The 27,785-nt window shown below is 38.9% G+C and overlaps 1 long non-coding RNA gene across 3 annotated transcripts in view; it reads left to right on the top strand.

The window, feature by feature from the left end:
- LOC123650566 overlaps nucleotides 1-27,785 on the top strand; it is a 401,175-nt gene that overhangs the window by 79,514 nt on the left and 293,876 nt on the right. For all 3 annotated transcript variants that reach the window (XR_006739413.1, XR_006739409.1, XR_006739411.1), the window contains exon 3: nucleotides 20,832-20,906. This is a non-coding gene — a long non-coding RNA (uncharacterized LOC123650566). The remainder of the gene's footprint in view (nucleotides 1-20,831; nucleotides 20,907-27,785) is intronic.

Raw genomic sequence — 27,785 nt, 5'->3', positions numbered from 1 at the left:
CCTTGTGCTTTCAACAATGATGATGGGGGATCATCTGGGGTGGTGTTGCTCATGGTTTAGTGGCTATAGAGCAGGGACAGACCAAAAACTTTCCTTAGCAGCTGCCTGGCCATGTTTGCCAAAGGGCAACTTTAGACTCTCCCACCAACTCTGCTGTTACCACCACCAGCCTTCCTCGCATTGTGATTGCCTCCTGTTACTCCGAGGAAAGGAACTCTAGATTTTGACATTTGTGTCCAGATGGGTGAGTGCTATTTGAAGGTACCACACTGTGGGGAACACCCTTCTCACTCAGCCTAGGGAACTCTGAGGAAATTCCTGGTTGTATCTCTATTAATTTGTAAACTCTTTGAAGATGGGTTTGTGTCTAGTATACCTTGGTGTCTTCCCAATTACCTAGTATCAATCTTACACATAGTAGGAAATATGTTAAAGATACGTGTTAGGTAAGCAAACTAAAGACACATTAGCAAATGCAAAGTGATGTTCTTAGCCCTTGCCCCATCCCGGGCAAAGCTGCCTGGTAAGCAATGCCTCCAAGTGCATGCCCCGGAGGCCTCTCTTCAATTATATGTGTGATCAGAACTGCTGATTCTTGTTCTTGCTTACCAGAGTTAAAGACATAATCAATCGAATCACCTTCCAAGTTCAGGAAAACATGAACACAGTTAAAGCACAGCAGAAAGTGCCTCTGTGGAAAAGGCACCCACCCTGTTATAACGGGACCCCACCCCATGTGATAAAGGCACCCAGCCTATGTTATTCTATCTCGTCTTGAGTCAAGTCAAACTCTGACTCAAATAGGATATTACAGTTATAATTTGTATGAGGTAGCAAATCTGAAATTTTCAACTCCTTCAATTCATGAACATTAAAGTAAATGAGGATGTTTATTTCAATTGGTTTGGCTCCCTGGGTGTGGTTTCTGGGAAAGCTATTTTTCTTTTTCTTGAATAAAAACAGGTCGCACATGCTGTTAGCCCTTTCTCCTTTCTCTTCTTTCTTGTCTGCAACTTGATATAATGTTCTAATTCCTAGTAGTGTAGCACATTTTGGAAGCATAAAGGAAAAACATACATGCTAAAGGTGGTAGAGTGAAAAGATGTAGAATCCTGGGTTCCTAGTGCCAACTTGGTATAGTTGTATTAGTGCTAGACTTCTCATCTTTGTTTTTTTGTTTTTTGTTTCCTTTTTTGATGGAAAAAATAACCTCAATTTGTTAATGCTTGTGTACTTGAATTTCTATTATATTTAGACAAATGCAGACATGACAAATGTACTGGACATGCCTAGAACACTTGTGGATGATCCAACCACCTGTGGCAGAACTCACGTCTAAGTATTTTGTGTCATCTTCTGCCTTTTGAACTCCTCCTCTGCCTGTTGAATTCAGTGACCTGAATTTCGAGATGACCATTCCAATTTATAATTTAATGGGAGGTTTGTGTGCCTCTTAGTGGAAACCTTTCTCCCTTGGGAACCAAGATCTATAAAACATCTGGACCCAAGGTTGCAAGGTTGCAATGGTGGAATGTTATGTGTAATGGTGAAAAGGACTACTTCTACTTCCATCTGTTGATTTTGGGTCTATATTTAATGGCAATGGAAGAAATACTACCCTGTATTTGTCTCTGGTTCAAAACATGTTGCATCTTGGCGAATAGCCCAACCCTGGCAAATCTTCTGTAAACATCTGCTAGGCCAGGTGTTTCTTAGGCTACCTGGTAAGATGAGGGAATAACATGAGTGCAAGCCCATTGCCAAACTCCTCTCCCCTCTTTTGGTCTACAATGACAGTAGAAACCAAAGAGGTTTTGGTAGTTCAAGATTTTTCATTTTTACCTGAGATACCTGAATGTCCCTATGCCAAATCTCACAGTCCCACTCTTCTGAATAATGTCCTAACCTTACCACAAAAGACTTGCGTGTGCTTGCATTGAACAACCTAGTGGCGTACCCGAGAGGAGTTGGAGCCAAGGAGGAGATGGCACAGGAAAGAAATATCCTGGTGTCTCCCTTTCTTCTACTACTTTAGACTGAGTTTTCCTGCGGCAAGGATTTGTGTGCAAGAAATGATTACAGAAGTGCTTCTGGGGGATGCTCATAGGGGAGTGGGAGAGGCTGGGTGAGAAGGGGTCAAAAGCTAGGCCTGTCAGAGGGTGACTGTAGCTGGATCATGCAAGGAACAATTGGAGTGTAAGCTCTGACTCAATTCTCCACCTTGCAAAGGAGCTGCATTTTCTCACTCCCACTCACCCCTAGTCATTGGTTAACAGGGACTGCACCCCTCCCAAACAGAAATTCCCAGGCATTTCTAGCTCTTTGCTAGACAAAGCGGGCTCCCGTACGTGAAAACACTTTTCTGGAAAATAACTGCAGGTATTTCCTTGAAATGAAATCACATAAAAGTGAATGGAGTACACACAAAAACCATGAAAAAGGGATCCCAGGTGATCTGAGGGCAGTAATGACTTAGCCTATAACTGTGCTCTGTTTTCTTTTCTTTTCTTTTTTTTTTTTAAATTTCGAAGTATTACGGGGGTACAAACGCTTTGGTTATATAAATTGCCTTTGCATTGCCTGAGTCCAAGCTACAAGCCTGCCTGTCCCCCAGACAGTACACACTGCATCTGTTAGGTGTGAATTTACCTATCCCTTTCTCCACCCTCCCACCTGCCTAACACCCTATAAATGTTACTTCCCATATGTGCACATAAGTGTTGCTCAGTTAGTACCAATTTGATGGTGAGTACATGTGGTGCTTATTTTTCCATTCTTGGGATACTTCACTTAGAAGAATGGGCTCCAGCTCTATCCAAGACAATACAATAGTTCACCATCGTTTTTTATGGCTGAGTAGAACTCCATGGTATACATATATCACATTTTATTAATCCACTAATGTATCAATGGGCACTTGGGTTGTTCCCACATCTTTGCAATTGTGAATTGTGCTGCTATAAACATTTAAATACAGATGTCATTTTTATAGAATGTCTTTTGTTCTTTTGGGTAGATGCCCAGTAATGGGATTTCTGGATCAAATGGTAGTTCTACTTTTAGCTCTTCTGAGATATCTCCATATTACTTTTCACAGAGGTTGTACTAGTTTGCAGTCCCACCAGCAGTGTATGAGTGTTCCTATCCCGCTGCATCCATGGCAACATTTCTTGCTTTGGGACTTTTTGATAAAAGCCATTCTCACTGGGGTTAAGTGATACTCATTGTGGTGTTGATTTGCATTTCCCTGATGATTAGAGATGTTGAACATTTTTCTGCTGGTGCCTATCATTGTTTAAAATTACTGGATGCCACAGGCAAGGAAATAACAGTTCCCTGTGAGATGGAATAGAGCAGAGAATGATGGAGAGTGATCTGAGAACAGTCAGTTGATCCCACAGCATATCATAAAATTTCCCTCCTGACATTACATATTTTGCTATAACCATTCTAAGGATTGCATAGCAGGTCAAGGTACATATGTACATATTCATTTCTGTAGTCTCCTTTTTGGTTGGAAATTAGCTCTTCCCTGGATAAATATTATGGAAAAACCTTGCAACCAGAGTTTAGTTTATCCGCTTAATTTTTCCCTTAGGAAAAATAGTGTCAGCACTTTAATAGGGCTTCTGTGAAGATGAGGATAGGTACAGCATTAGTCAAATGCTATAGGAACATGTAAAATTCCTGGTATGAATATGTATCAGCAGACAACATTTTACACAAGGTTTGGGTTCCAAAGTAAGTTGTTTATAATTTAGTGTTTGAAAATCAGAACATATGTTTGTACTAAAATAATGTTATAACTGGTATTTTGATTTTCAATATTTCTCATGGACCTATTTTAACCCAAATATAACTGAAGTGCTGAGTTATAATATAAATAGCACTATCCTCTCCCCTTCTTTCTCTCTCTGTTTTTTTCTCTCACCTCAGTTAGTGTCTTCATGAAAGTCCATTGCCAAGCTGTGGAAGCAAAAACCCCTTACAGGTCATTTAGATTTGAATAGAAATTTAGATTTATCATGGGCCAGAAGAATTAGCAATTAAATCTCTGTAATTATGAGATAATTTATACTCTGGGAAAGAATTTTCAGACACTATATGTAGAAAAATTTTTTAAAAGAGAAGGTAACTTTTTATCCTTAATTTGTGTCCTATTGGCCCTGAATACTTTATTCTTGTTGCCTTCTGAGGTTAGTATTTGTATCTCCCAGGAAGAGTAAAGCAGTGGTTCCCATTTTGAAAGCATTTGCTAGAAAATTTGACATTTAGAAGACGCTAGGCAGATGCAGCATGGAACGTTTTATAATCTTGGGTACATTCTTGTGCTTTGGTTTGTTTGTTATATATAACCTTCCATCTTGCTTTAAATGCTGTCTAGTTCTGTTGAAATATAACTATAATTAGCCTACATAGATATAATCAGATAATCACTACTGGCTTACTATCAAGTCTGGCTTCAGATATGTGTAGCTTTAATTTGTTTTTCAGAAATAGTTTATTGACTCATTTAAATAAAAATTTTAAGTAAACTTTACATTTTATAATAGATTTAAATTTATAGGAAAATTACAGAGACAGTACAAAGAGTTTCAATATATCCTACTTCCAGTTTCTCCTATTATTAACATTTTACAGAATGGTACATCTGTCCCAGTTAATGAACCGATATTGATCCATTTTTATTTAACTAAAGTCCATACTTTATTCAGGTTTTCTTAGTTTTTACCTAATTTTTTCTTTCTGTTCCAGGATCCCATCTGGGATATCACATGACATTTAGTCATCATGTCTCATTAGCCTCCTCTTGGCTGAGACACTTTCTTAGACTTTTCTTGTCTTTGATGACATTGACAATTTGAGGTATTCTGGTCAGGTATTTTTTAGATGTCCCTCAAGTGGGATTTGTTTGATTTTTTTCTTTAAGATTAGACTGGGTTTGTGAGTTTTGGGGAGATAGAGTACAGAGGTGAAGTGTCATTCTCATCTCATAGCAAAAGAACATGACTTATAATTGTATTAAATAAGTAAATACATAAAAGCCCTCAGTACAGTAATTATCACACAGTACATATTATATATTAGCTATCCTTGCTGTTATCATTCTTCATTCAATTTGCACAATGCTATAGTTACAATAGCTAAGATCCCTCCCTATGATTTATAGATTTTTGAAAATTAAAAGAGCATACTTACTGTGAGTGTCTAAAAAATAAAAGAGAACATGACATAAGTGTTGATGTAAAGCTTGATCACTTGGCTGAGGCAGTATTTGTCAGATTTCTCCACTGTAATTTTTTCTCCCTTCTCATACTGTTTTTTGGAAGAAGTTACTATGCACAGCTCTCACACTTTAGAAGTGGGGAATTAAGCTCCACTCCTTGAGGGTGGAATACCTACATAAATTATTTGGGCTTTAACTGGTTTTCATTTTAAATGTATATTTATTATAGGTTTGGCTCTGCAAATATAGGTTCAAAAATGAGGAAAATAATAATTTTCCACAACCATTTCAAGTTAAAGTTTTTTTATCATAGCACCAAACCTTAGGTCTCTTTCAAAGACATATCCAGTATCTGGAAGATACTGATTTGAAAGAAGAAAGTTTTCAACGATAGATTTATATATACCATGAAGGTTGATCAAATTTCTTTCCATGTTAATCTGGTGGATATTCAATAATCCGATGAATTATTTAGTATCATATGCAAATTTCCAAACTAGATTGAGGAGAAAAACTTCATGCAGAAGAGGTTCTTTTTCTTTTCTTTGGCAGAGTTGTGTGTTGTATATCTTCATTACTTCCACTGAGAAGAGATTAACTTTTCACTGTTGATATATTTTGGGTTTTATTTGGAACAGAACTCTCTGGTAGGAAAGTGATTTTACTCTTCAAATTGCAAAGCTTTCGATATCTATCATAATTTCTGTCATATCCTGTGGATATTACTTTGACCACTGCAGCAAGAAATTCTGATGTAATCAGTCAGTCTTCAGGGAGTTCTTTGAATCAAAACCATTAGGAGTCTCTAAATGAGCCCCGCTGGTGGCTCTTGCTGGGTTGTGCTCACAGGTGAGTTTCCATCAGTAATTAGATATTTCATTCTTGGCATTGAACAAGCATACTTGTCATACTAGGATGCTGTAAGATTTGGAGCTTATTTGTGAAATAAAGGGAAGCAGAAAATACAGACCTTACTGTGGCAGTGAAGACTATTGAATATTGAGTTTTTTTATTTGGTGGGGGTGTCATTTAATTTATCATCCATCGATTTAAGAAGAAGACTACTCTATCAATTTGTGTTATGCTAAAGTAAAACTTTATAAATTATTTTTATCCACTTTATATCTTTGCCCTGTTCCAAATGGAGAGTTTTTAGTATATTTTACTTATCTTGTTTTTCATTATACTCTCTCTTTATCTATCTATATCTTGATCCATTCATCTGTCATCTGTTTATAAAATGTTTATATAACGGTGATATATAGAATTAAAGAAAACGGGTGGGAAAATTGCAAACACCGAGAGGATAGAATGAGAGTAAGATGGGGATACGGCTAAAATTTTTTAAGAATTCAGGGGTTTTGATCCTGGTGTTGAACAAGTCTTATATGCTTCATATTTGGGCACAATCCTAACACTGTGCCAGTTATACAATAGACATAATTTTTTTTTTACCTTAGGGAAGATGCATGCACTTACTTGGCTTCTAGGAGGTCTGAGAGGAAAAAAATCAATGAATCACTGCAATCTTGCTTTGTCAACTAGAAAAGTAATTCTGTGAGCATAGTTTTGATTTAATAGATTTGGGATTGGGTATAGAGGTGTTCATTTTAAATATTTATGTATCAAGTACTCTAAGAATTACACATTTATTAACATTATTTTATGATTTACAATTCTGGAACTAAGATTTCTCATTTTTTTAGTAACCTCAAAATTACCTTTTGAGGAGGTTCTCTAATTCCCAACCAAGTTACCACCTTTTGTACACTTCATAATTTTCCCAGGAGGATCTCAGCCTTCACTCCTCTTCTCCCAGCTCTGCCAATTGTTAAAACACATGATGTCAAGAATTACGAAGGGTCTGAGATTTTTACCTTATTTTCATGCTAACGTGTTAGCCTGCCATAGTTTTATAAGTCCTGCCAGGAAAAGTGAGACTCTCATGTCAGAGACAAAGGACTTTATTACCCATGGCACAGCAAGCGTCATGAGCTTCATGGTCATATTGGTTCTCCTTGTTCACTAAGTCCCATAAAGGCAATGAAGAGCAGCCCAACTAGATGCTGTGCATGTGGTAGATTTTTGTCACCACTGAGAAATCCCAAATTTAGGAAATTCTAAGTTATATAAGAGGGCTGCTAGAAAATTTGCCCAAACATTGCTCCAGAGGGAGACATATTTATTATCCTGGTGAGGAAACAAATATGCCCTCTGCCCTAGAGAGAGACACTACCTCTGTCTTCTAAGGCTTTTTGCTATGTAAACATCCTTGCAAAGATAGTCTACAACAAAGGTGTCAATGGTTTTTTTCTTGGAAGACAGGTAGAAGAAACACAGGAGAACTGTGGAGTATATTTGCCACACGTGGCTCTACATAGTATATAAATTGTCTATCATCTGTCTATTTATCTATGGTCTATCTAGAAAAAGAAATAGCTAGACTCTACGTATTCATTTTTATTTACCTATTTAATAGTTCCATTATTTCTTCATTCATTCAAGTATCTCAATGTTTACCATGTCCCAGGCACTGTGCCTGGTACTATGGCATGTTATAAATACAACACTGAGCTAGAAAGATGCAGTTCCTTACTGTGTGATGCTTACAGTCCATGGGGGAAAGGAGACTTAACAACATAATTACACAAATGCCAACTAATTACAATGTGACAAATGCAAACAAGTTTCTAAGAAAGTGAATAATTGGAGACATCAAGGTTCTGATGGAGGAAATGGTAAAGCACCTGCTAGAACTACCAAAAGACGTGTGCCTGGAGTGAAGACAGTGAACAGGAGAGTGGCCCAGAATAAAGCTGGGGACAGCCAGGGACCAGAGAACACACCACCTTGTCTACTGTGAAGGAGTTGAGATTTTATTCTGAGGGCACAAGGGAAATACTGAAAGGTTTCAAGCAGGAGAATGGTATCATCAGAATTGTGTTTGGAAAGATCACAGAGTCTCTGTGTGGACCATGACTAGAGGAGCACAGGATTAGATTTGGGGAATTTTATGTTAGGTGAAACGATGACAAGTTGGTGGAAAAATCCAGGATAGAGGAAAATGGTTGGTTCTGAGATATTTAAGAGGCAAAATTAATAAACTTGTTGACTGGGTGAGAGGAGAATGGGACACATCAAGGAATGCTCCTGGATCTTATTTGAACAGTGAGTGGGTGAGTGGAAGCCCATGTTGAGAAAGAACACGGTGAAGATGGGGCAGGTTAAGTGTTGACAAATCACTGTCACTCAACATCTATCACAGTTATGTTTGAGAAAAATATTATTTATTGAGCCTTGCCTCAAGGGTATGAAATTCATTTATTTCTCTCTGTTATCTAGATTCCATTCCTGTATTGAGCTATGTGCCTCATAAAAATGTTGTAGTCCTCCTAAGAATCGCTTTTATTGAACTGCTCTCCAGTGTAATGCCATCATTTTATATGGGGGATGTTATCAGAAAGACCCTATGACACTTACTGCAGCATTTTCTGTAAAGCTCAGGGCCTTCTCCATGAGAACATGTGGGAGACATTATTCTGTGATCTTGGCACAGAATTAGTAACTTTCTGAGCAACTGGTATGTATTCTTAATTTATAGACATGAAACCATGGAACAGGTTGAGATTCTTTCTTTAAATAATTGGCTATTAGAAAGCTTGGAAGCAATTTTGTTGGCCTCTTATAACCAGGACATAGGGGTTTCTGGTGTGCTGACTTCACTCTTACCTACCCATCCCTCATTTAATAATTAAACTCATTTAATTATTTATTTCCTCTTGTTGAACTGAATGTATTTCTGGTAAGCTGCTTTAAATCTTTTCTGGAACAAGTTGGAGTACACATAAATAAGTGCAAATCTAGAACTAAGCCACTGGTGAGTTTGGACAAATTCCTGTAATCTACTAGTCTTTTGTTTTTCATCTGTAAAATGAGGGGTTTGAACCAGATAAGCTCTTAGTATTTTTTTCTTTTCTTTTCTTTTTTCTGTTTTTAGCCCTCTAGTTTCTGTTTCTAAAGAAAATTAAGAGTGTTTTCAAGCTTGAGTCATCATAGGCAATAATTCAAGTACCTAAAATTGACTAAACATCAGCTACCATCTCTTTGCTCATGGAATTATTGATTATTTAGAACATTCCTGTTCTTTAAAATGACCAAGGAGCTGCTTTTGTCAGACATATTCTTCCCCAACATTCACTACAATAGTCTACACAGCATTGTGTTATATTAAAACTAGAAACTAGTGTTTCTCTTGCCCTCTTTTCTTGCTCTTAATGAAGTTCAGCTCACTTGCAGCAATTTCAGAAGATGTTTGTTTTTTGCTTACTGTACACAAACAAGTCTCATGATCTGGACCCATTCTAAGAGCTACCCATTGGTAAGTGGGTTTCAAATGTCACTGCCCAAGCTCCTCAAAGAGGAAGATATCCCTCTGAGGGATGGTCCAGGGTTCATGGTTTCATGGCAATGAAGCTGAAGGATGGCACCCTAAGGTGACAGCTGGTGTTAATTTGAATTGGCCTTCCTGAAAGTAAAAGCAAGGTACTCCAATGCCAGTTCTCGTGGGTGTTAGGATCCCTCATTGTGAACTGAGTTTGCTAATTGGCACCATGATGTCATGTTACTCAAAGGCCAAGATGACTTTTCTCAGTCTGTCATCAGTTCAGGTATTGGGTGCCTGAGTTATTACAATAACATCCATTTACAAAACATCTCTGTGCATGGATTTTTAGACTACATACAGGGTTTCTCTGTATTATACTGTGTACACAAACAAACATATGTTTTTGGTGCAACTCTTTCAAGAAACATTTATTGCTTACCTTTAACAGACCACACCCTGTGCTATTTCAGTTTACAGGAACAAATGAGTCAGTCCCGCTTAGCATCTGCTTGGTGTCTATTTGAGAAGATAAGCAAATAGGTACAATGCCAGAAGTTAAATACTCATCGAGCTGTATATAAAGAAGAATGCATAAAGAAGGATGAGCTTTTATTAGTGTCTTGGGACAGAGGACATAGAGTAGGAGTGTTGAGGGACTATCTGGAAATTAGTTCATGGAAGAAGACATGAAATTAACTGTAGACTTCCTTTCATGCTCTACTGTCCTAGCCACTGCAGGAAAATCCACTGCAGTAGAAAGATGTGACAGATGATGGAATTGTTTTTCTGGGACAAAAGATTTCTTGCATTTGTGAGTCTTTGCTAAATCAGTTTAGCGTTTCAGTGATATAGCACAGCACATGCAATGGCTTTGAGAGGCTGACTTTCATTGCTCTGGGTCAAAAGATGTAAGGAGATACAGAGCAGAGTATAGGCAGATTCAATCTCTCAAATATGCTACAAAGTAAAAAATAGAAAAAAGTTAGTGTGGATTCCAAAGTAGAGAAGTGGGCAAGATTTCAGAGATCATTTCACATAAGGTCAGCAAGGATATAGATCTAAGGACTTTTTCTTTTCTCCTTTTCAAAGCCCCAGACATGAAATTCCTGTTCCTGGACTGTGATTAATTTATTTAGCTATCCACCAAGTTCTACGTACCATAGTCAACACAAACTTTGATATTTAAAACTTAAAAATTTTCATTTTTGTAAGCCCCAGAATAGGGGAAGAATGGGAATATATTTGGGAGATGTTAGACTTTCTTCTCACCAGGGTCCAAGTGATTCCTGAGAGTGAGCAAGTGGTGTGCTCAGGTGTTCTAAGGGAGTGATACACAGAGAAGTTAATTATTTGGTGCAGGATCATATAGACATTGGAGACTTTTAATCAGAAAACACAGTGGACCGAAGTGGCTTCTTCAGGCAGATGAGTAATCATGAGACCTTTCTGGAAAGTAACAACATAGCTCGTATCTTAAAGCACTCTCTGAGTACCAAGCATGATACTAGATGCTAATATATTATTTGATATTCACTTGACATACATGAAATGTGTATACCCAAAGCTCTGAGATAACTAAATACTTTTCCATTGAGGAAGAATGTTTGAAAATAAGAATGACCTAGTCACTGTCTCAACACTGAATATAAAAGAGACAAAGAAACTAATGTTTGTTGATCACTTACTGTTTTGGGGATCAAAAAGAGCCCTGGAAGGGAGTTATTATTTCCATTTAAGATTAGAAGAACCTGAGACTCATAGAAGGTAGTTACTTGTCATATGTTGTACAGCTATTAAATGATAGAATTGGAATTCAAACTCAGATTTGCTTATTTCAAAGTTCATGTACTTTGTTTAGCATGATGAATGCAGCAGAATTTGAGCATATTGGGATTTTGTCTTGATCGTCTTCTCCTTTACCCCTTTTCTTCCACCTTAGGAATCCACACAACCTAGAGCTTAATTTGTACTTAATTCTTGTTCTCTGCTCTCAGGTTGTTAAATAGTCTCTGCCAAACATAAAATGATAATTAATGTGATAAAATGATAGTTAATATGATGACCAAGTGTGTGTGAAATTTAGAAGGAACCCTTTCTGATTTCTGTTAATAAGGAAAAGCTTGCTGCTTGGGTCCTGGGGAGAGAGGTTGGTAAAGATTAGACAACTGACCCTTTCTCCTAGTTTCTGGAGAGAATACGGAGTTTTACTGGGCAGGTACTTAGGAGGAAAGTGGGTGATTTTGGGTCTAACAAAAAAAGACATAAATTTGTCTCTCACTCTTGAAAGCTAGTGACCATAACCTAGATCTAGAATTTTATTATTTTTGGTTGTTCAAGGATTTCTCAACCTTGCCATGATCGACATTGAGGTGGATAATTCTTTGATGTGGGAGACTGTCCTGTGCATTTCATAATGTTGGGCAGCATCTGTGGCCTCTGCTCATTTGATACCAGCAGGATCCTCTCAGTTATATATATTGTCATATGTGTATATATTACACATATATTTTATATATTAATTATAATTAATAATATGTGATGTATGTCACATATATTTATTATATATGTTTTATATATGTATATATATATGCACACACACACACAGGCACCCCCCACAAAAAAGTAAAATGAAAAATGTCTCCAGACTTTGCCAAATGTCCTCTTGGAGACAAAAATCACCCTTGGTTGAGAACCACTGGTTTAAAACTACCAAAGTTTTCTAATGATAATTTTTACTAAGTCTATTATATTAAAAAAAGTTGTTACGAAGACTGTTCTGTGTGAAGCGAGAAAAACTAAATGATGGAAGTCTACTTGTGCCCCTGTAATTACTGTGGGTCTACTCTTCTGCTTGGTAGAAATATTTAAAGGAACTTTCTCTTTGAAAGAGATAAGCCAAGAAGCTGAAAATACCGACAGGTAGAAAATCGTCTTTTAATGAAAATTCAGCTGCCAAGAAAGAATCTATAAATGATTCCTTTCTGGGTTATTGTTCAGTTCCTCTGGATGGTATGCATAAAGTTGGTAGTGAATATTATTGGCTGAATTTTTGCTTAGCGATTTTGTTCAAGTTCAAATACAAATTACACTTTATTTAGTGCCTAATTTAGTATATGGAATTTTATTCTGTGGCCCTGCAAGAGCTATAATTGTCACCCACCGCAGTCTGGACCGGTTAGCCATGTGGCAGCCTCCTTTAATTAACTGTCAGCTTCTGTATAGCTTTCATCCTCCTTAGCCAGGTAGTGTGGAAATGGTTCTGAGTCGTCCTTGGTAGTGTCTCCTGGACATTAACTCTGGGAGAAGCACAAAGAAAGGACCAATTCCTTCTAACCGTTCAGTCAGTAATCAAGCCCAGGAGCCTTCCTCAGAATTGTGACAGCAGTTGGAATTCTTTTTTGTATTAGTGCTTCTTTCAGCTAGCTCAGGTTTTAAAAAGTTGAATATTTTTCCTCATTATAGAAGAATTATATGCCCATTGTGGGAAATGTAGAAAATATATTATGAAGCAAATAATAGTTGTCCATAATCCTATCATTAGGAGACAGTTGCCATTAAAATTTTAGATTATTTTCTTCTAGGATTTTATATGCATTTTACATTGATGATATCATACTATAAAATATAATTTAGTGTCCTGCTAGTTAAAACTTTAAAACTTAGCTCTATATCATAGGCTTGTTTCTCTGACATTTACAATTCTTAAAACTTAGTTTATAGAAAGAAGCACTGAATGAATCACCATAGAAACCCTTTTGCTGTAGGTAAAGAAATTCAGCATGATTCTCTTTATGCAGAAGGAAAATTAAAATACAGAGGTGAAGTGATTTTTCTCATATCCATGTTAATTTTTTAGGTTAAAGGAAGAATTCGAATCTAAGATATTTGCATGATAAGATTTGTGTTTCAGAAAGATCACGTTGGCATTGTTGTAGAGCAATGCCAGGTTGGACAGGGAGATCAGTTAGGAAATTGGTGCAATAACACAGGTGAAAAATGATAAAGACCTAATTGGAGAAAGCCTAATTGAATAGGGGATTGAAAGGAGGTGATGGGATAAAGAGTGATACAAGTGTCACAAGCATTTGGCGGTGGTTTATGTGGAAAGTAAGGAAAAGGGAGGAATCCAGGCTATTCTTAGGTGTAAAAGGAAACACTGTTCATCAAGTAGGAGAGAGTAAATGGCAGAACAGTTTGGGAGAAAGATGATCAGTTCTATTTTGGATACAGTGAAAAGGGAATTCCCACAGGACATGGAAGTGGACATATCTGATAGACTGTTGGCCTGAAGTTTGGTGGAGGAAAAAGGAGGGAGGGAGCGAGGAGGACATAGAGAGAGAGAGAGACCAAGCATGTCAAGGGTTTCTGGGCCAGAATAGTTGACTTGTGGTAGATTATCATTTATAGGGTAGTTGATATCACAGAAGTAGATGAACTCACCTAGGGAGAACATGCAGGGTGAGAAAAGAGAGCCTCAGATGGAGTCTTTTTCTTACTCTCATAAAATTCTTTTTAAGTTGATCTCTTGGCTAACCTGTGATGTCACTCAAGATCTCATTTCTTCACCAAGATGGCTTTTTGCCACCAAACAGAAATGTTTTCTTCTGATCTGAATTGCCCTCACTGCAGCATTTGACATTGATAGTAGCTTTCTCTGCCTTTCTGAAACTTGCTCCTCTTACGACATATGTACTTGCCTAAGTGCATTAGTGAGCAATGTAGAATTTAATAAAGATTCCACAGGCAAGAATAAAGAGGATGTTCACTTCTTAAGCTACATAGCATTTTGAGGAACTTTCATTGGATATCTCACTTCTTCCATGTCTGTCTTCGCAACTTATATGTTTTCTCTCTGTGCTCACATTCTCTATGTCTTTGTCTTCCAACAACTGGCGTTTCTGCTTTACTCTTCCTGAGTTGTCCCCTGCCTCATCTCTGTCACAATTTTTATTCAGAGCAATTTATCTCTTTCTCTATCTCCAAGATTTTATACTACTACTTACTACTTAATATTGTGTTCAAATACTCCATAGCCATTAGGAGAAGGTTGAAGATTTTAATTGTTCCCCGGGGGGAAGTAATGATCTACTTGTTACCAAAATCTGTCCTTCTGTGAAGGCCCCAGGAAATCACATATAAAAAAACTGTTGATATTCAAATTAAAAATATATGCATTGAATGAGAGCCTTTTACATTTGCCAACTGAATATGAAATTATGTCCATTTTTTTCTAGGATTCATCACCTTGTGCAGCTAGAAGATAGTCTACTCTTTCATCTCACTCGACTATTAATACAACCCTTCCTTCTTCTGATGAAGGGAAAAAGTGTGGCTTTTGCAGGGGTGGGGGTGTGGGATTGAGGGGCATTAAAAGGAACACACACATTTGGTAAGCACCTCCCCACACAGTCGGCACTGTGATCACTTCCTTCAATATTTCATTAACAGCTACAGTGTGAGTTAAGTATTATTATTCCCATTTTATAGATGAGGACAGAGAGGTGGACTAGCTTACCCACAAGTGGAGGAGCTTGGGTTGTCATGGCTGGATGGCATGAGCTCCTGCCAAGGAGCCACACAGCAGCCACAGAAAACCATCCTATGTAGGGCCATTTGCTATTTTTCAGCCTCAAGAAAAGAAAACTGATTTGGTTCTGTCCTTTTCTTGTTGCTTATTTTAGACTCCCTACACATGGGAAGAAGGCTAAAATTTCCATGCCTAGAGGCTAACGATCAGCCCAAAATATGGGCTGCAGAAAGGGGAATAGGACTATAAATATGGTCTTACAGATTAGGAGTCTTCTGTAGGAGAGCAGAAGGGCTCAAAACTATCCATTTGGAAATTTGCAAACTTGTGCTTGTGCTATTTAGGAAAAGCCTATCTTACCTTTAACCTCATGACTTAGCAGCTGACATATTTTTATTAATAATTAGGCCCCAGGCTATTTGGGAGAGGACATGTATACAGCTCCTATAGATAAGTCTATAAAGCAGCCACCGTGCAAGGACATGAACACTGGTAGACAAGGCTTGCCACTTTCAGTCCCACATACTGCAATCTCTGTTGTCCTCAGATGATCTTTGACAATGGCTAGATAATTGCAATAATTCCAAGAGCACATAAAGCTGCTTCACTATGTAAGGAGGCTTCTTTTTAATTCCATTTCTATTTTATTTTATTTTATCTTTGAGCCAGACCCTCGTCATTTACTTCCACTTTATCATTTGCAATGTTAGTTTCCATGAAGGGCTTTAGGGCCAGATTTTGACAACCACAAAAATGTAGGAATTGATGCCAAACTAGTAAAATGCTAAAGAATAATATATACCGTCCTGTTAAATAAGAGTAACATCTCCAAATCGAGGTGCTCAAGGAGGTGATGGCAAATAAAACTTTACTACTTTTAGCATTTTTTGTTTCACTTTTTGGTACTTGAAAGTAGGAATGTGTTTCTGATGGTAAAGTAATATTTCAGAAATCAGGACTGAAACACAAAGAACCAAACTTTTTGGAATAATGCAATCAGAGACACCTTATGTAGCTACGGGGTATTGAAGTGTCTTCACTCATGATGGTTTTTTTTTAAGAGATCTCATCATTCAAATAGTTCAATGACCATAATTCCCTTTTCACTTCAAGTTCTTTAATATTTTTAAAAGACACTCTGCTGGAAGTTGTGGGGGATGCAGATTGAATATGACATCTTTCTTAATTTTTAGGGTTTTGTAATCCAGGGAGAGTGATAATGCAGGTAACTATAAGACAAGGAAGACTGGCATGAGGAAGAGTCCATTAATATCATAGACATAGCCCATTTGGAAAATAAGGGAAAGAAATATTGATTCTAGTAGCAGAAAATCTGGAGAGGAAAAGTTGAAATCTAATCAAGTCTTTGAAGTATGCATAAGACTTCATGCAGAGGAGGAAGAGAGGAACAGTTAGGACAGATGCAATAGTATGATTGAAGGCAAGAGAATGAGAATTGGATAGCCTGAAATTGTACATCTGGAGATAAGTTTGCATGGATATCTGCGGTTACTGAAAGTATTGCATAAATGAAAGCTAATACTAGACTACAGTAAAAGACAGTTTTCAGAGTTGCATTTTCTGATTTTGAAAATCTACATATAATTTAATACCTTTTTGCTCCGATATTCCCAATCGTTTTTTAGTAGTAGATTTTATATTCTAATATATGATTTCTGTTTTTTTAAAATCATTTTTCTACATTTTCTCTTAAAATAACTTAAGCCTAATCTAGGACCCCATTGGTTACTGCTTGTCCAGTTAAAATACATTATACTGACTTCCTTGTTTGCATTTTGGCCCCTCTTCAACTTTTCTTTCTGTACAATAACCACAGGTACCATTTAGAAACATAAAGCAGAATCTTCCACTCTTCTGCTAGAAATCCCTGAGTGGATTTCTGTTATTCTTTTTTAAAATAGATTAATGAATATACAGAAGATTTTAAATAGAAAATAAGTTATTTGTTATATATAAGGGAAAAGAGTCAGACATGTCTGAAAGAACTTTCTATGCTGGTCCACAGAACAAGGCTTCCTGTCAAGATACGTATGTCATAATAGCCCACCATGGTCAGGCAGTGCTCCAAGGACACACATGTACACACTTAATCTTCACAACTATTATATGTATACGGTACTATTATCATCTCCATTTTATAAGTGAGACAATAAAGGCACAGAGAATTTGCAACCAAAATTGCAGACAGAGAAACCTTAGCCATCTTCTGATCTCATGGTGCCCAAATACTGGACTGCGGATCAGTGCTGTCTGCTACACATTTTTCACTGATCATTTTTTGCTTCCCACTCCTTTTTATTAAGTTCAATTTGCTATTTATTTAGGTCTCCCTACAGTAAGAATCTGTGAGTAGTCATTTTCTTAATCTTTGTCTAAAAATGTCTTTATTTTGCCCACTTGTTTTGAATGATGATTTAATAGGATACAGAGCTTTATACCGAGATATTTTTCCTTAGCACATTGGAATAGTACTTCTATGGATGCTAGCCTCTGTTGTTGCAGTTGAGAAATCTATCGTTTTTCTAATTACTTTTTGTTTTTCTTCTCTGGCTGCTTTGATTTATTTTAAAAATTTTATTGATGTATAAAATACACATAGTAAGTGCAACAATCATAAGCATACAAGGTAGTTGATTTTTTTTATATTCACTCATTTAACTACCACCCAGATTGAGATTTAAAACATTTTCATTATCCAGAATGTTCCTTTATGCCTCTTTTCAGTCAATATTCACCCCTCCCTCCCTCAGCCCCTGAAACTCTTCCCTTTTTTAAATTTTAATTTTATTAAAAATATTTAATTTTATTTTAAAAATATTTATTTTTTTACTGAAACTCCCCATCACGAATTATCCAGCTATCCACCCTCTTTGTTTTTAATCATAAACTCAGACCTGCATTTAGATTTTGAAAAAAAAATTATTTTTTTGCCATTTTCTTTAGAATTTCTAGGTGTTTGTAGCTGGAAGGTCTTCAAGTGATTCTGCTTGACATATGGCCTTCAGTAGAAGTCTAAGGAAAAGGTTATTCCATTTAAAATTACTTTATTTTATTTTATTTACTTTATTACACTTAAAATCCCAACTCCTTAACCTGGCTCACATTGCTCTGTATGAACTGGCTCCTGTGCACCCTCCTTGAGCCTCATCTCATACAGCTCCCTTCCTCATTCAAGCAGCACTGGCTTCATCTGTGTTGCAGAACACACCTGCCCTTTCCTAACTCCAGGCCTTGTCTTTGCTGCCCCTCTGCTTGGAATCTTTTTTCTGTAGTTCTTTGTATGGCCAGTTATCATTCAAGTCACAACTTCAATGTCAGCTCTTCAGTGTCTTCCTCACAGTGGCCTCTCCCAGTTATTCTCTTTCTCATCACAATGTGTATTTCTTTCCCAGCAGTTAACAAAGTCTATAGACATCTTAATTTGTTTTTTTTTAATTTAAGGCTTTTTCTTTTTTTTTTTTTTAGTTCCTGGCTGCCTCTCCATCTCAAACGTCAGCCCTCTAGAAGTTAGCTCTTTTCATTTTCTGATTCATCACTACTATATCCCTGGGGATTAGTGGAATGGGCACTTAATTAATGTTTGTTAAATAAATGAATAAAATAACTCTTATAGCTTCAGGAAATCTTTAACTCCAAACAACATACATGTTACATATCCTTGATCATGGAGCACTTTAAAAATCCCCTATTACTACACCTTGAACCAGATTCCTTCAGTACTTAAGGCACTGCTCACTAGGTGAGTTAGGCACCTTCTGAAATTTGAGCCAGTTCTTGCTAAAGATAAAGCATTTAATACCTATAGCAAAGAGAAGTACTAAATAGCCTCTCAAAAGACATCAGAATGGCTATATTTCTGGGGTGGCTCTTGAAGAGTCTAAGTCTCACTGATGTTTGGTCCCAGGAACACTTCTCTTTTTGTAATCTTATCCTCAACCTGCCCTTTCTGGGGCCAATTTTAAAGTTAAGCTCCAGTTCTCCCTTATCTGTTTTTTCTTATATAAGCCACCTTGCTATCAAGCTTTTAAACTATTTTTGCATTTCAAATAGAGTTCTGAAAATTCCTTCTGTAAATCAAAAGGGTTATCTGCCATTTGCTAAGCAGCTGATTTAAGAGAATAGGATATATAATTGTGTAAGACCCTTAGACACCTCATTATATGTTTAAGCTTATATTTTATTACTTCAGGAAAACTGTATAAAAGCAAAATCACAAATTCCAGCAGCATAGCAAAGTGACTACCTTGAGTGTAGGTATTTGTGCCACTCAGTCTCTCACAGTGGCAAAGCCATTTGTGAAAGCAAAGATAGCATGGAAGCCACTTAATAAATACTTGTGCAGTGAACACATGAATAAGAATACTTTGATATTTTCAACCCAAGTGATAGACTTCTTTTCCTTTTTCCTCCAGTCTTTCATGTGTCTCTAATGGAATCAATGATTAATTAATTGATCAATATTTTTAATATTTATTGTATTTTTATGCTGGGTTTAGCACTAGGACAGGTCTGTTATGGGGGAGAGCAGTGGCATTAGTTAGGAGGTGCAAACAAAACTTTAAGACATTGTATTTGTACATGAAGATTAGAGAACAAAATAGTCATTCAGCAAATACTTAGTAAGTATCATGTATTAATATTGGGTACTGTCTTAGATATTGATTATAAATTATCATGGACTTTAAATTCTACTGGAGTAAACAAAACATTAAACAAACATATTGGAAAATTAGATGGTATATTATATGATGGTAAGTATTGTGTAGTAACATAAAGGAGGGAAGAAGTATCAGACATTCAAGGAGTGGAGGCCTATAATTTTAAATAGGGTGGTCTGGGAAAAGGACAGTGAGAAGGTGATATTTGAGCAAAGACTTGAGGGAAGGTGTAAGTCATGTAGATACGACAGGAGTTTATGGTTATAGAGAAATTTAATATTAAACAGATTATTTGTATTCATTTCTAAACTTGAAGTTAATTTCACAATGGGCATATATCATCTTAATAAATAAGCAAACAATCTTGAAACCTCTATCAATACTATCAAATCAGTCTGCTTAATATTATATGGGGCTGCTCTGCTGGGCCTTCACCATCCTGTTCTCACATTCAATTGAGGTGAATGTCTGGCTGAGCAGATGGGCTGTTAATAAGCTTGAGTCCTATTGTGCGGTTGGAAACTTCATCATCTCCTCAGTGTTAGATGTGTCACAAGGTGAGTCACGGAGCTGGTGAGGCAGATGGCACCTGTCTCTCACTGTGGTTGGATTAGACAGTGTCCTACGCATACATATGGAAGAGCAGACAGGCAATGCAGGTGGGTGGGAGGAAACCGACTGCCCAGGGAATTCCCACTGGGAATCTTCTTTCCTGGCACAAAACTGGAAGGTTGGTTGCCTTGTATTTTTTCCTTCATTTTAAAGAGGATCTCCAGAGTTTTATAACCTAAGAAACATGTTTTAAGAGGTAACTTCTCCAAAAACATTTCTCTAAAGAAGAAGTTTTTTGCTTTCATTGACTGATTCAAGAGTGACTTTACTATGACTTTCTAAGCTTCTACTGAATTCTGTTCTTTTCTCCTCTGTACAGGAAAGGACAGGCCTTGCAGATTACGGGATTGGGATATCACTTCCTTGAATGTTACCCAAAGGTGTTTGTTGTCTGTCTTTCAGCACATGGATTATAATGTCCCTTTAGATACGGTCATCACTGAAGATGGAAATAGGGAAGGGAGTTGGTATTATAAGGTATGTAACTTTGAGATGATTTTAACATTATTTATTTCTACTACTTACGTATGATTAATAAATGATTATATGTATTCCAAGTTAGTCATAGGATTCAGTTATTCTCATAAAATTCAAAAGGTGCACCTGGAAGTCAGGTTTGTTTTCCCATAAAGTGTTGGAAAAGATTGATATATTTTATTTTATGATATCTACTTAGGAAAACTTTTGCTAGAAGAAAAATACTACTGTTAGGTAATCACTCATGCCCAAAACTGCAATTGCAAGAATCAAAAAGGATGGGGAGAAACAAACATTTTTTGAGCACTTTCTATGTGCTGGGTGTTTCACATATGTGATCATTTATTTAAATTTTACAAGAGCCCCATGAGGAAGATATTGTCCTCAATTGACAGGCAGAATAGTTCAAGAAACTTGTCTGAGGTCACACACCAAGAAAAAGGTGGAGCCTGAATTGAATCCAAATCTGCCTGACTCTAAACCTCTTCTTACCACATTATTTCCTCTCCCCATGGCTGTTGGCTTCTGACTTTTCATTAATATCATTAATTACTTGTTTTATGTGTTTTGTTATTTCTTTGGCAGACAATAGGTATCAGGGGCCAACAATTGATTAAAACAATATAGTGTAGAAATAGTATAAATTTTATGTATTGGTTATCTATTGCTATATAAAAATTATCCCAATTGGGTAATAATCATGTGTCAATGTAGGTTCATCAGTTGTAACTAACGTACCATGCTGGTGGGGGATGTTGATAATGGGGGAGGCTGAGCATATGTTGGGGGGCAAGATATATGGGGTATTTCTGTACCTTCCTCTCAATTTTACTGTGAACCTGAAACTGCTCAAAAATGAAATCTTTAAAAATATTATCTCAAAACTTATTTACCCCAAAACATAGCAACTGAGGACAATAAATATTTATCTTACACAGTTTCTGAGATCAGATATTTGAGCATGACTTAGCTGGGTGATTCTGGCTCAGGGTCTCTCATGAGGCTGCACTCAGGCTGTTGGCCAGGGCCACAGTCAGCTGAGGGCTAGTCTGGGGCAGGAGGATCCACTTGCAAGGTGGCTGCTAGCAAGAGGCCCCAGTTTTTTGCCACATGAGCCTCTCATTAGGTTACTCATCACATGGCAGCTAGTTTTTCCTAGACTATGTGATACAAGAGAGAAAGAGTGACCAAGCTGGAAGCTGTGGAGTCTTTTCCAATCTAGTTTTGGAAGTGATGTATCATCACTTCTGCTGCATTCTATTAGTCAGTGTGGGAAGGGACCACACAGCGGTGTGAATACCAGGAGGCTATCTGGCAGCCATCTTGGAAGTTGGCTATCACACTTTCTACAACTTTAATGTTTTTGGGGGGTTGAGAATTGGGAGAAGTCTCCCATGAATTGACTTTGTTGGCCCTGTTTTCCTGCTTCTTTCATGGTAATATTTAAACTTGCATAATTTGATCATTCTCTCATTAGCTTTGTATTCAAGCACATGTGTTGGGAAGAACCTTGATTGTTCCTTTTGTAGAACTTACTCAGAACTTATACCTTTAACACTGTTTATAGAAAGAAGTACAGAATTCTGTGTCCTACGTCTTATTTTAACTCTAACCCAAACTCCAAACCTTGGCATCACGTGTCTGCAAGTGATCTCAATAATGGTTAAAAGAATCCAACAAAAGCCAACAAAATGTAGGGCCATCTTTCTATTCCAAAGTAACTTTTCCATTATTCTTTGACTGTGGTAATTTTTGTTTTATCTCCAATTGTCTCAGAGTTGAAGCTACGAAAGTAAGCATAAATGTTCTTCATCATGCAAAGCACTCTACCATTCAGACCATGTGCATTTGGTTTTGTACACAAGTGCTTAGGGAATGAACACTTGAGTTGATTGTCTCTGAATTACATCTCCATCTTCCCAGGACATCCAAGGCCCAAAAGACCATCTGTATCATTGTGGTAGATGTTGTAGCTTCTCCCTTCCCATGCTCAAGTGCAAGGCTTTACACCTCAGCTCTTTCTAAACTTAGGGTGAACTCTTCCCCTACCCCAAGGTGACCATTATCCTTCAGCAGCATAGAAGACCTAGTCTAGGGGTTCTAGTGTCAGTTCTCTGGTCTGTTCATTGAAACAGCCTCCAGAAGCCCACATCATGAAACTTTTGGCTTATTATTTCTCCAAGTTCAACAGAATCTTTCAGGGTGGGAAACATTTGTTAAAAATGCAGATTTGTAGGCCTTCTCCAGATATTCTGAACCAAAATCTCTGTAATTGGGGTTCAGACTATATCTGTGATTTTTAATTTAAATAATAGATTTACTAAAATGTGATTTTCATACTATGAAATTTGCCCTTTTAAAGTATACAATTCAATGGTTTTCAATATAGTCACAAAGTTGTGCAACAATCACCAGTAACTAATTCCAGAACATATTTCATCATTCCCAAAGGAAATCCTGAACTTATTAGCAATCAATTTCCAAACTTGCTCCCCCTAGCTCCTGACAACCACTAATGTACTTTCTATTTCTATGGATTTGTGTATTTGGATATTTTATGTAAATGGAATAATACAATGTGTAGCCTTTTATGACTGGCTTCTTTCACTTAGCATAATGATTTCAAAGTTAATCCATACCGAAGCACAAATAAGTACTTCATTCCTTTTTATTGCCTGATAATAATCCATTGTATGGATATAGCATATTTTATTTATCCACTTATCAGTCAGTTTGCTTCCAATTTTGGCCATTAGAAATAATGCTGCTATGAACATTCATGTATAGATTTTGCGTGGATATATGCTTTCAGTTCTCTTAGATATTATTATGGGCTGAATTATGCCTCCTCCCAGCTACAAATTCATATGTTGAATCCCTAACCCCTAGTACCTCCAAATGTGACTACATTTGGAGATAAAGCTTTAATTTCCTTTTTTGTACATAAAAAGTGCCACATAGGTTTATTTTATTAATGTCAAAAAGAACTCTTACAAATTAATAAGAAAAAAGATGGATAGGAAAAAACATTATATAAAGAGGCATTCCACAAAGGAGATAGAATGGCCAAACATTAATGAGAAGATGTTCAGTATAATCATTAATTTCAGAACCACAAATTAAATGAGATCCCATTTAATAGGTGATGTGTAGGGTTGGGAGGCAATCTCCCTGCAGTATTGGGAGAGGTGTCCATTGGTAGGGTTTTGTTAAGTAGACTGACGATATCTATCAAATTTCGAAATTAGGGATATATATATAGATATTCATTAGAACAATCCAGTAACCTGGAAACCCAGAGGTCCATCAATAATTCTGTGATTTAATGGAGTCTGGGAGCATCCAGAGAGGGGCTTGGTGTTATCATCTAACACTACATAGTCATTCAAACTGGGCAAAGGCCTGGCAGGCGAAGGTGTCTGAGCGGTCTAATTTGAGCTGTGAGTCCCTGGGGGTCTGTGGGTCTATTCTGGGGCCAGAAGCAACTGAGCATATGCATGTGGAGAAAATCTGTAGACACAGACACCACTTACAGAAGACTGGCTATTTCTGGAAGGCTATGAAGATTATTTCCCCACCCTGAACACATGTCTAAGAAAATAAGGCTGTTTTCCTACAGGAGCGTGGTTCGCTCCCTGGGCCGTGTGTGAATTCCTCATTTGTTCCCAAAGTGTGTTTCCCCATCCCCCAATCCAGTCCTCTTCTGTGTGCTTTCAAATGACATAGTTTCTACTATAGATGCAAATAAAACAGTATCACTGGCCACAAATAATTGTAAAATGAAAACCATAGAAGTGAAGTTGTTATTAGATTCTCATAAGATGCTGTGGCTGCCCAGGGCCTACCCAGGTTAGCCGGCAGGGACCTCACAGAGCAGTGATGGGGACAGATATCCTACATGATTGGCATTACTGCCAAGTAAACAGATGGAAAACACGGTCCCAGTGAGCCCCCATGGGCCATCCTGCAGCCAAAGCCCAACATGGGTCCCCCTGACCCACCCTCCCAGTGGGCAGTGCCACAGTGGGCTCCTGGAGGGCCTAGACCTTGCCAGGGTGAGTGGGAGTCCAGACCCCTGTGCTAGTAATTAGGGTGGGTTCACACTCCTCTCATGCACTCAACCTTGCTGGCAGGTCGGGGCTGGGCAGGCAGTGGAGTCAGGAGTCCTTTGCTCCCCTCAACCTGCTGTGTGTCCACAGACCTGCCTCCTGATGTGGCGGCAACACAAGGCTGTAGAGCTGGACCCCACTGGGCACAAGTCCCTGTGAGTGAACAGGGTGCCCTCCTTCTACGTGGCCATGGTCGCTGTCAGTGATGGCTTCATGCTGCTGCCAGCGTGAGACCCACAGCGAGGGCTGTGCTAGTCTGCTAAGTGCTGCAGCTGAGCCCTGGTGGCTGGAGGAGGGAGCGCTGTGTTCACTCGGCAGGGAGACCTAGAGAGAGACCACCTGGGTCGCGGTGTCCCCATCCCTTCCACACTGGCCCAGGCGTCAGCGAGGTGAACTTACCTCTTTCCTACCAGCTGCTGCAGGGGACGAGGACTGCCCAGGCGGGAGGAGGAGCCCACACAGACACCGTGGCTACCGTCTCTGAAACTGTGACCTTCGGTCGGGTCCTTAGTTCCAGCCTACTGCAGTGGTATTTCAGGAGTTGCAGAACACAGTGCATTTTCTAAATTTCTTGTTCCAGTTCTGATCAACTCAGACTGATGGACGGTCAAGGGCCTGGGCAGAGCCATGATCCTGCTTTGGGTCGAGCAGGGAAGGAGAGAGAACCAGCCCTTGGCTCTCAGTCCCAAGGGCCCTGTGCCGCAGAAGTCACTTGTTTTCTAGTCGCTGTGTACCCTGAAGGGCAGCCGGACAGGGGAGGGTCCCCGAGTCCTGTGAGCTTCCGAAAGGCCCTGGTGAGATTCCATGAGGGTTGGGGGACATGGGCAACCCTTTGACTTGCCTTCCTATCCGCAGGAACTTTGGAGCATTCCTCCCGTTCCCTTCAGGGCTCACCCTGGGCCAAGGCAGGGCCAATCCTTAGACACTGAGTATGGGGGCGTGCAGAAACCCTAAAGTTCCAATATGTTTTTCTGGGCTTAAATTAGCTGTGGTTTTTGTCGTAAATCACAGAACTTTGATCACAGTAACATTTCTTTTAAGCCTTGTTTTTCCTTTTTAAAAATAACCGGACAACCTGTATGCACACACAGGGAGCCTCCTTTGAGCCAGCAATTTCCGCCCGCGATGGCAGTTTGCGGTCCCCGCACCCGGTGCTGCGCTCCGGGCCTCGCGCGCGCGGCAGGACGTGCAGGCGTGAGCAGTCGGCCCGCGCTCCCGCCGGGGGCGCCGCCTGGACAGCTCGCTCAGAAAGAAGCCCGTGGTAACCGGGAAAGCTCTGAGACGCAGGGAAAGGCTCAGGGTCCCCTGCCCGGACGTCAGGCGGTGCCCCAGACCCCTGCAGCCTTCCAGGCCTCTCGGGCCTCGGCCCTGACAGGAACGCCTGAGACCTGGACCGCCAGGCGCTGCCTGTCCGCGGGGTCTCGGAGCTCGGTGGCGGCGGCCACAGAGAACGCAGCCGGGCCCTGCACACACCTCAGCGCCCCGGGTCCCCCGGAGGACATAAGGCTTCCAAAGAGGTAATTACGTTAAAAAGAGGCCATCAGGACAGTCCCTAATTCAGCCTGACTGGTGACCCTGCACAGAGGGAGGAGCACGGGAAGCGGTGGCGAGAAGGGGCCTCCGCCAGCCGAGGGGAGAGGCCTCAGAGGAAACCAGCCCCGGCTGGCACCTCAGCCTTGGACTGCCCGCCGCCAGCACCACGAGAAAGGAAGTTCCTGTTGGTCGAGCCACCCAGTCCATGGTGCTTGGCTGTGGCGGCCCTAGCGAACTAACACAGGTATACAGCTAGGAGCGGGATTGCTGGTCATATGGTGACAGCGTATTTTACACTTTGAGGAACTGCCGCACTCTTTTCTAAAAAAGGATTGTGCCATTTCACAATCCAGTTTCTCCACATCCTGGCCAACGTTTGTTATTGTCTGTTTTGCTTTTGTTTTAATTTTAGCCCTCCTAGTGGGTGTGAAGTGGTATCTCATTGTGGTTTTGATTTGCATTTCTCTAATGACTCATGATGTTAAATATTTTTTTCATGTATACTTGCGTTTTAAAAGCAAGATTTATAAAAAATTTTTTATCCATACCAAAATTTGAGAACTGATGTTATAGATGTATCATAATCAAAGTTGTTTCCCAGCTTAAACCTTTGCTCTGGGACGTTAGTGTCCTGATTAAACTGGTCTCTGGTCAAGTATAGGGAAAAAAATTATGATGAGGCTGATCGGTCTTCACAAGTATATGTGACCTCAGAAACTCCTCACCAGCCTATTTTCTTGCCCTGGAATCTATGACATTCAATCTTTGAGAGCTGAAAGTGGCAAAGTCCACTTTGTCTTGGGAGCTAGTGAGTGGGAAAGAGAAACCCTCTTTGTTTTCTTGAGCTGTGGGAGACCAGGCCCTCACTGCTGTCCCCTTGTGGATTAGCTATGGGGTGGCTTGGCCTGGGAAAACAGCTCAGCCTCCCCTGCTTTGGGTTTACTGCTTTACCCAGGCTCAGGTTGTTTTTGGCCTCCCTCCCTTTGAATTTGCATTCTTTTTTGTCCAATCCTGAAAATTCTAGGTGCTTTACACTACAGCTGGAGTTTTACGCTCCAGATGTAACTGAGTGTTGATGTAAACTGGCTCTGAAACACTGGTTGACATTTTGGCAAACAAAAAGTTTGACAATCTTTTTGAGGAAATGTTGGGCAGTGAGTTTTTGCTTATGCCTTTATTATAAATTACATGTTCTTATAAACAGGCAAGAAGATTCCTTTAAAAGTAAGTGCTATGT

This window comes from Lemur catta, chromosome 1 (assembly GCF_020740605.2).
Source record: "Lemur catta isolate mLemCat1 chromosome 1, mLemCat1.pri, whole genome shotgun sequence".
Taxonomy (NCBI): Eukaryota; Metazoa; Chordata; class Mammalia; order Primates; family Lemuridae; genus Lemur; species Lemur catta.
Note: the sequence above shows the minus strand (reverse complement) of the source record. Positions and strands in the feature narration are given on the sequence as shown.